Source organism: Pleurodeles waltl, chromosome 12, assembly GCF_031143425.1.
Source record: "Pleurodeles waltl isolate 20211129_DDA chromosome 12, aPleWal1.hap1.20221129, whole genome shotgun sequence".
Taxonomy (NCBI): Eukaryota; Metazoa; Chordata; class Amphibia; order Caudata; family Salamandridae; genus Pleurodeles; species Pleurodeles waltl.
In genome coordinates this window covers 707354711-707362706 of record NC_090451.1, presented here as the reverse complement: position 1 = coordinate 707362706, position 7996 = coordinate 707354711, and positions in this window count along the sequence as shown.

Here is a 7996-nt window from a genome sequence, read left to right as displayed (position 1 = left end):
ATGCCAGTTTTATGCAAGTTGGCTTCCCCAGAAAGTATTGTGGGGCAATGCGTTTTTGATGAGATGGTCCGGGGTCTATGCCTACGCTTTTCCTCCGATCCCATTCATACCGAGAGTCATCAACAAAATGAAGACGGAGTGGTGTCGCCTTCTATTGATAGCTCCCAGGTGGCCCAGGCAGGTCTGGTACACGGAGCTCCTAATGCTCTCCGAACAGCCACATATGCAACTCAGAGTCCAACCCTCTTGACAATGCACCAGGGACAAGTCAGGCATCCCGATCCGTCATCTCTTCCCTTGTCGGCTTGTCTCCTGAATTCAATGAGTATGTAAATCTGAACATTTCCTTGGAGTGTAGAGAAATCTTAGCCAAAGCTAGAGCGGACACTACCAATAAACCTTACAAACTTAAATGGAAACGTTTTTGTATATGGTGTGCAGCGGAAGGTATACATCCTATTTCCTCTCCTCCAGAGCAGATACTACCATATCTGTTGCTTTTGGCAAAGTCAGGACTTTCATACTCCTCCATTCACGTGCATCTGGCAGCAATCTTGAGGTACCGTAGATCACAACTCATGGTCTCATTATGCTCCACCAGGATTGTGAAACAATTCATGAAGGGCCTGTTCCGTGTTTTCCCACCAGTCCGGAAACCTCTGCCGTTATGGTCCCTGAATATTGTTTTAATGCAACTGATGAAAGCTCCCTTTGAGCCGATCCACAGAGCCGATCTAAAATTCATCTAATCAGTAACATTCAGGCCTTCACTATTAAAGAGCCTTTCCTCCAATTTACAAATTCCGGTGTCAATCAATCAATCAATCAAAACATAGAGCGCTCTATGTACCCGTTAGGGTTTCAAGGCGCTGGGGGGGGGGGGGTAGGCAGCTGCTATCAGTCGAAGAGCCATGTCTTGAGGAGTCTCCTGAAGGTGAGGAGGTCCTGGGTCTGGCGCAGGGAGGTCAGGAGGGAGTTCCAGGTCTTGGCGGCGAGGTAGGAGAAGGATCTGCCGCCGGAGGTCTTGCGTTGGATTCGGGGAACGATGGCGAGGGAGAGGTTGGCAGAGCGAAGTTGGCGGGAGGGGACGTAGAAGTTGAGTCTGTTGTTCAGGTAGGCGGGTCCGGCGTTGTGTAGTGCTTTGTGCGCGTGGGTGAGAAGTTTAAAGGTGATCCTCTTGTCCACAGGGAGCCAGTGGAGGTCCTTCAGGTGGTGGGAGATGTGGCATCGGCGGGGTATGTCGAGGATCAGGCGGGCGGATGCGTTCTGGATGCGTTGGATGTCTTTTGCTGGGATGCCTGTGTAGAGTGCGTTGCCGTAGTCAAGTCTTCTGCTCACGAGGGCCTGGGTCACCGTTTTTCTGGTTTCCGTTGGGATCCACTTGTAGATTCTACAGAGCATGCGGAGGGTGTTGAAGCAGGAGGAGGAGACTGCTTTGACCTGTTTGGACATGGTGAGAGCGGAGTCGAGGATGAAGCCGAGGTTGCGTGCGTGGTTGGCTGGAGTAGGTGGGGGTCCCAGTGCGGTGGGCCACCGGGAGTCGTCCCAGGCCGAGGGGGAGCGTCCGAGGATGAGGACTTCCGTCTTATCGGAGTTTAGTTTCAGGCGGCTGTTTCTCATCCACTCGGCGATGGATTTCAATCCCTCGTGGAGGTTGGCTTTGGCGGTGTGTGGATCTTTAGTAAGGGAGAGGATGAGCTGGGTGTCGTCGGCGTAGGAGAGGATGCTGAGGTTGTGCTGACGGGCCAGTTGTGCGAGGGGTGCCATGTAGACGTTGAACAGCGTTGGGCTTAGCGAGGAGCCTTGGGGGACGCCGCAGATGAGGTTGTAATCCTGAGAACAAATCCTAAGTATATCCCTAAAGTTCCTTCAACTTTTCCCTTGAATGAACCAGTCATCTTGAAAACCTTCTTTCCAAACCCACAAATGGTAGCGGAAAAGACATTACATTCCCTGGATATTAAAAGGTGTCTAAAATTTTACTTACAGAAAACACAAGTCACACGTCAGTCCGACCAGTTATTTGTTGCATTTGGTGGAACAAGGAAGGGCCACGCAGTGTCCAAACAGACTATAGCCAGGTGGATTGGCCTGGCAATCCAATTCTGTCATACTAAGGCTGGTAAACCGCTCCTCAACAAGGTGAGAGCCCATTCTACAAGATCGGTAGCTACTTCGGCTACACTCTTTGCTGGGGTGCCACTGCACAGCATCTGCAGAGCGGCCACATGGTCCAGCCAGCATACGTTTATAAAACATTATTGTCTCGAAGAAACAAGTAACATTGATGCAGCAGTGGGGCAGGCAGTACTGAGGCATTTGTTTAGTTAATGTGAGCCTCTTACAACATCCCACCACCACACTCAAGGTATGTTCGATATTGTTCTTCAGTTTCTTTAACATCTAAATGTTCGATGGCATATGTTGCTGCAGATACACATGTTGAGCACAGTCCGCTGCCTGGTGTTGGGCTCGGAGTATTACAAGTTGTTTTTCTTCGAAGAAGTCTTTTTTGGTCACGGGACCGAATGACTCCTCCCTCTTCGGCTCCATTGCGCATGGGCGTCGACTCCATCTTAGATTGTTTTTTTCCGCTGTCGGGTTCGGACGTGTTCCTTTTCGCTCCGTGTTTCGGTTCGGAAAGTTAGTCAGAATCTCGGAAGAAAGCGTCGGTATTGTTCCGTTCGGTATCGGGATAGTTAGGTACATCGACACCGATCATCGGAAGACTTTGGGGTAGCTTCGATCCCACATCGGGGCCTGGTCGGCCCGACCGCGTGTGACGCCGAAGCCGATGGAACGGACCCCGTTCCGTTTCTGCCCAAAATGTCACAGTAAGTATCCTTATACAGATCAGCACTTGGTCTGTAACTTGTGCTTGTCCCCCGAGCACAAGGAGGATACCTGTGAGGCCTGTCGAGCCTTCCGGTCCAGAAAAACACTCCGGGACCGAAGAGCCAGGCGTCTACAAATGGCGTCCACGCCGACAAAACAACGTTTCGACGACGAAGAGGAAACATTCTCGGTTCCGGACTCAGAATCCGGAGACTCCGACGTCGAACAACAACAACAAACAGTGAGTAAGACGTCGAAAATAAAGACCATCGAAAAAACAAAAGCCCAGGGGACGCCACTGCCAACAGGCCATGGCTTGACCCATAAAACCGGCGACCCGTCGAAGGCGCCAAAAAAGGGCCCGCCCATAGCGAAGACACCCGACTCCGGTCGAGGGACCGCCATGGAGCAACCTCGGAGCCGAGATAGCGGCACCGAGAAGCAAAAACAAGATGCCGGCACCGAAAAACATCGGCACCGAGACACACTGCCGAAAGCCACAAAAATTCAGTCGGTACCGAAGCCGAAAAAAGATTCTCTCTCGGCGCCGAAAAGTTCCACACCTCCTTCCTACACAGAGGAACAAGGAATAAGAGGCCAGATGCACAGATTTGGACAAGAGCTCCAAAGTGTAGAATCAGACTACACACAAAAGAGACTGTACATCCAACAAGACACAGGGAAGATATCAACCCTTCCCCCAATAATGAGAAAAAGAAGGATCGGATTTCTCAAGGATGACGCACAACCACAAGCCAAAGTGGTTAAAAAAGTCACGCCTCCGCCCTCTCCACCACAACAGGCATCGCCGGCACAAACTCCGCCACAAATGCACTCACCAGCGCAAACTACTATAAGTCAAGATAATCAGGATCAAGACGCTTGGGACTTATACGACACCCCAGTGCCGGACAATGATCCCGATTCATACCCCACAAAGCCGTCACCGCCAGAGGACAGTACCTCATACTCGCAACTGGTGGCTAGGGCAGCAGAATTCCACAATGTCCAACTGCATTCCGATCCTATAGAGGATGATTTTCTATTTAACACCCTCTCGGCTACACATAGCCAATATCAATGTCTCCCAATGCTACCAGGGATGTTACGGCACGCAAAACAAATTTTTGAAGAGCCCGTAAAATCAAGAGCCATCACCCCAAGGGTGGATAAGAAATATAAACCACCACCCACAGACCCAGTGTTTATTACTTCGCAGTTACCACCTGACTCCGTAGTAGTAGGGGCAGCTCGCAAAAGAGCAAATTCCCATACATCTGGCGACGCCCCACCTCCGGACAAAGAAAGCCGAAAATTTGATGCAGCAGGAAAAAGAGTCGCATCACAGGCAGCCAACCAATGGCGCATTGCAAATTCTCAAGCGCTGCTAGCCCGATATGACCGCGCACACTGGGATGAGATGCAACTTCTCATAGACCATCTTCCCCAGGAATACCAAAAAAGGGCGCAGCAAATAGTTGAAGAGGGACAAACGATCTCGAACAATCAAATCCGCTCTTCAATGGACGCAGCCGATACTGCAGCAAGAACAGTCAACACTGCTGTCACCATAAGGAGACACGCATGGCTCCGCACTTCAGGGTTCAAACCTGAAATCCAGCAGGCTGTCCTTAATATGCCCTTCAACGAAAAACAACTTTTTGGCCTTGAAGTGGACACAGCCATTGAAAAACTTAAAAAGGACACAGACACGGCCAAAGCCATGGGCGCACTCTACTCCCAGCAGAGCAGAGGCTCTTTTAGAAAAACTCCATTTAGAGGGGGGTTTCGTGGCCAACCCACAGACACCACCAGCCAACAAACAAGAACCACACCCTATCAGGGTTCATTCCAAAGGGGAGGTTTCAGGGGATATAGAGGGGGTCAATTCCCAAGGAGTAGGGGAAAATTCCAAACTCCAAAAACACCTCCACCTAAACAGTGACTTTCAAGTCACACAACCCCTTCACTCAACACCAGTGGGGGGAAGACTAAGCCAATTCTACCAATCTTGGCAGCAGATTACAACAGACAATTGGGTACTAGCAATAATCCAACATGGCTATTGCATAGAATTCCACAAATTCCCACCAAACATCCCTCCAAAAACACGCAAAATGTCACTACAACATTTAGAACTTTTAGGACTAGAAGTTCAAGCACTACTGCAAAAGGATGCAATAGAATTAGTACCAGTACAACAACAAAAACACAGGAGTTTACTCCCTGTACTTTCTAATTCCAAAAAAAGACAAAACATTAAGACCAATATTAGATCTCAGGACACTAAATACCTACATCATATCGGACCACTTTCACATGGTCACACTACAAGACATCATTCCACTGCTCAAACAGCAAGATTACATGACCACATTAGACCTAAAAGATGCGTACTTTCATATACCGATACATCCTTCTCACAGAAAGTACCTAAGGTTCGTATTCAAAGGAATACATTACCAATTCAAGGTGTTGCCATTCGGAAAAACAACTGCACCAAGAGTATTCACAAAATGTCTAGCAGTAGTAGCAGCACATATCAGGAGACAACAAATACATGTGTTTCCTTACCTAGACGATTGGCTAATCAAGACCAACACAGTAAGAAAGTGCACAAACAACACCACATATGTCATACAAACCCTTCACAAACTGGGTTTCTCCATCAACTATACAAAGTCACACCTCGAACCGTGTCAGACACAACAATATCTAGGGGCAACCATCAACACATCAAAAGGAATTGCCACTCCAAGTCCACAAAGAGTTCAAGCATTCCACAAGGTAATAAGTGCTATGTTTCCAAACCAAAATATACAAGCAAAATTTGTGCTAAAACTTCTAGGCATGATGTCATCATGCATAGCCATTGTCCCAAACGCAAGACTACACATGCGACCCTTACAACAGTGCCTAGCATCACAATGGTCACAAGCACAGGGTCAACTTCTAGATCTGGTGTTGGTAGACCGCCAAACATACCTCTCGCTTCTATGGTGGAACAGCAACAATTTAAACAAAGGGCGGACATTTCAGGACCCAGTGCCTCAATACGTTATAACAACAGATGCTTCCATGACAGGGTGGGGAGCACACCTCAATCACCACAGCATTCAAGGACAATGGGACGTACACCAAACAAAATTTCATATAAATTACCTAGAACTGTTAGCAGTATTTCTAGCGTTAAAAGCCTTTCAACCCATAATAACACACAAATACATTCTTGTCAAAACAGACAACATGACAACAATGTATTATTTAAACAAACAAGGAGGAACACACTCAACACAATTGTGTCTCCTAACACAAAAAATATGGCAGTGGGCGATTCACAACCACATTCGCCTAATAGCACAATTTATTCCAGGGATCCAAAACCAACTAGCAGACAACCTTTCGCGAGATCACCAACAAGTCCACGAATGGGAAATTCACCCCCAAGTTCTGAACAATTACTTTCAAATTTGGGGAACACCCCAGATAGATTTGTTCGCAACAAAAGAAAACGCAAAATGCCAAAACTTCGCATCCAGGTACCCACACCGCGAATCACAAGGCAATGCTCTATGGATGAGTTGGTCAGGGATATTTGCATACGCTTTTCCCCCTCTCCCTCTCCTTCCATATCTAGTAAACAAATTGAGTCAAAACCAACTCAAACTCATACTGATAGCACCCACATGGGCAAGACAACCTTGGTATACAACTCTACTAGACCTTTCACTAGTACCGCATGTCAAACTACCCAACAGACCAGATCTGTTAACACAACACAAACAACAGATCAGGCATCCAAACCCAGCATCATTGAATCTAGCAATTTGGCTCCTGAAATCCTAGAATTCGGACACTTAGACCTCACACAAGAATGTATGGAGGTCATAAAACAAGCTAGAAAAGCTTCCACTAGACACTGCTATGCATCTAAGTGGAAAAGATTTGTTTGCTACTGCCATACCAATCAAATCCAACCATTGCATGCCTCTACAAAGGACATAGTGGGATACTTACTACATTTGCAAAAAGTAACCCTCGCTTTTTCATCTATAAAAATACACCTCGCAGCAATATCTGCTTACCTACAAACTACTCATTCATCGTCTCTATTTAGAATACCAGTTATTAAAGCATTCATGGAAGGGCTAAAAAGAATTATACCACCAAGAACACCACCAGTTCCTTCATGGAACCTTAACATCGTCTTAACAAGACTCATGGGTCCACCTTTTGAACCCATGCATTCCTGTGAAATGCAATATTTAACGTGGAAAGTCGCATTTCTCATTGCAATCACATCCCTCAGAAGAGTAAGTGAAATACAGGCATTTACCATACAAGAACCATTTATTCAAATACACAAAAATAAAATAGTTCTAAGAACAAATCCAAAATTTCTACCAAAAGTAATCTCACCATTCCATTTAAATCAACCAGTAGAATTACCAGTGTTCTTCCCACAGCCAGATTCCGTGGCCGAAAGGGCACTACATACATTAGACATCAAAAGAGCACTAATGTACTACATTGACAGAACAAAGTTAATCAGGAAAACAAAACAACTGTTCATAGCTTTTCAAAAACCACACATAGGAAATCCAATCTCTAAACAAGGCATTGCTAGATGGATAGTCAGATGTATTCAAACATGCTATCTTAAAGCCAAGAGAGAATTGCCTATTACACCAAAGGCACACTCAACCAGAAAGAAAGGTGCTACAATGGCCTTTCTAGGAAACATTCCTATGAGCGAAATATGTAAGGCTGCAACCTGGTCTACGCCTCATACATTTACTAAACACTACTGTGTAGATGTACTAAATGCACAACAAGCTACAGTGGGCCAAGCTGTACTAAGAACATTATTCCAAACTACTTCAACTCCTACAGGCTAAACCACCGCTTTTAGGGGAGGTAACTGCTTTATAGTCTATGCTCAACATGTGTATCTGCAGCAACATATGCCATCGAACTGAAAATGTCACTTACCCAGTGTACATCTGTTCGTGGCATTAGTCGCTGCAGATTCACATGTGCCCTCCCGCCTCCCCGGGAAGCCTGTAGCCGTAAATCTTAAATCTTAAACATTTGTACATTTGTAAATAATTATTATAAACTTTTTATGTACATACGTATTCACTCCATTGCATGGGCACTA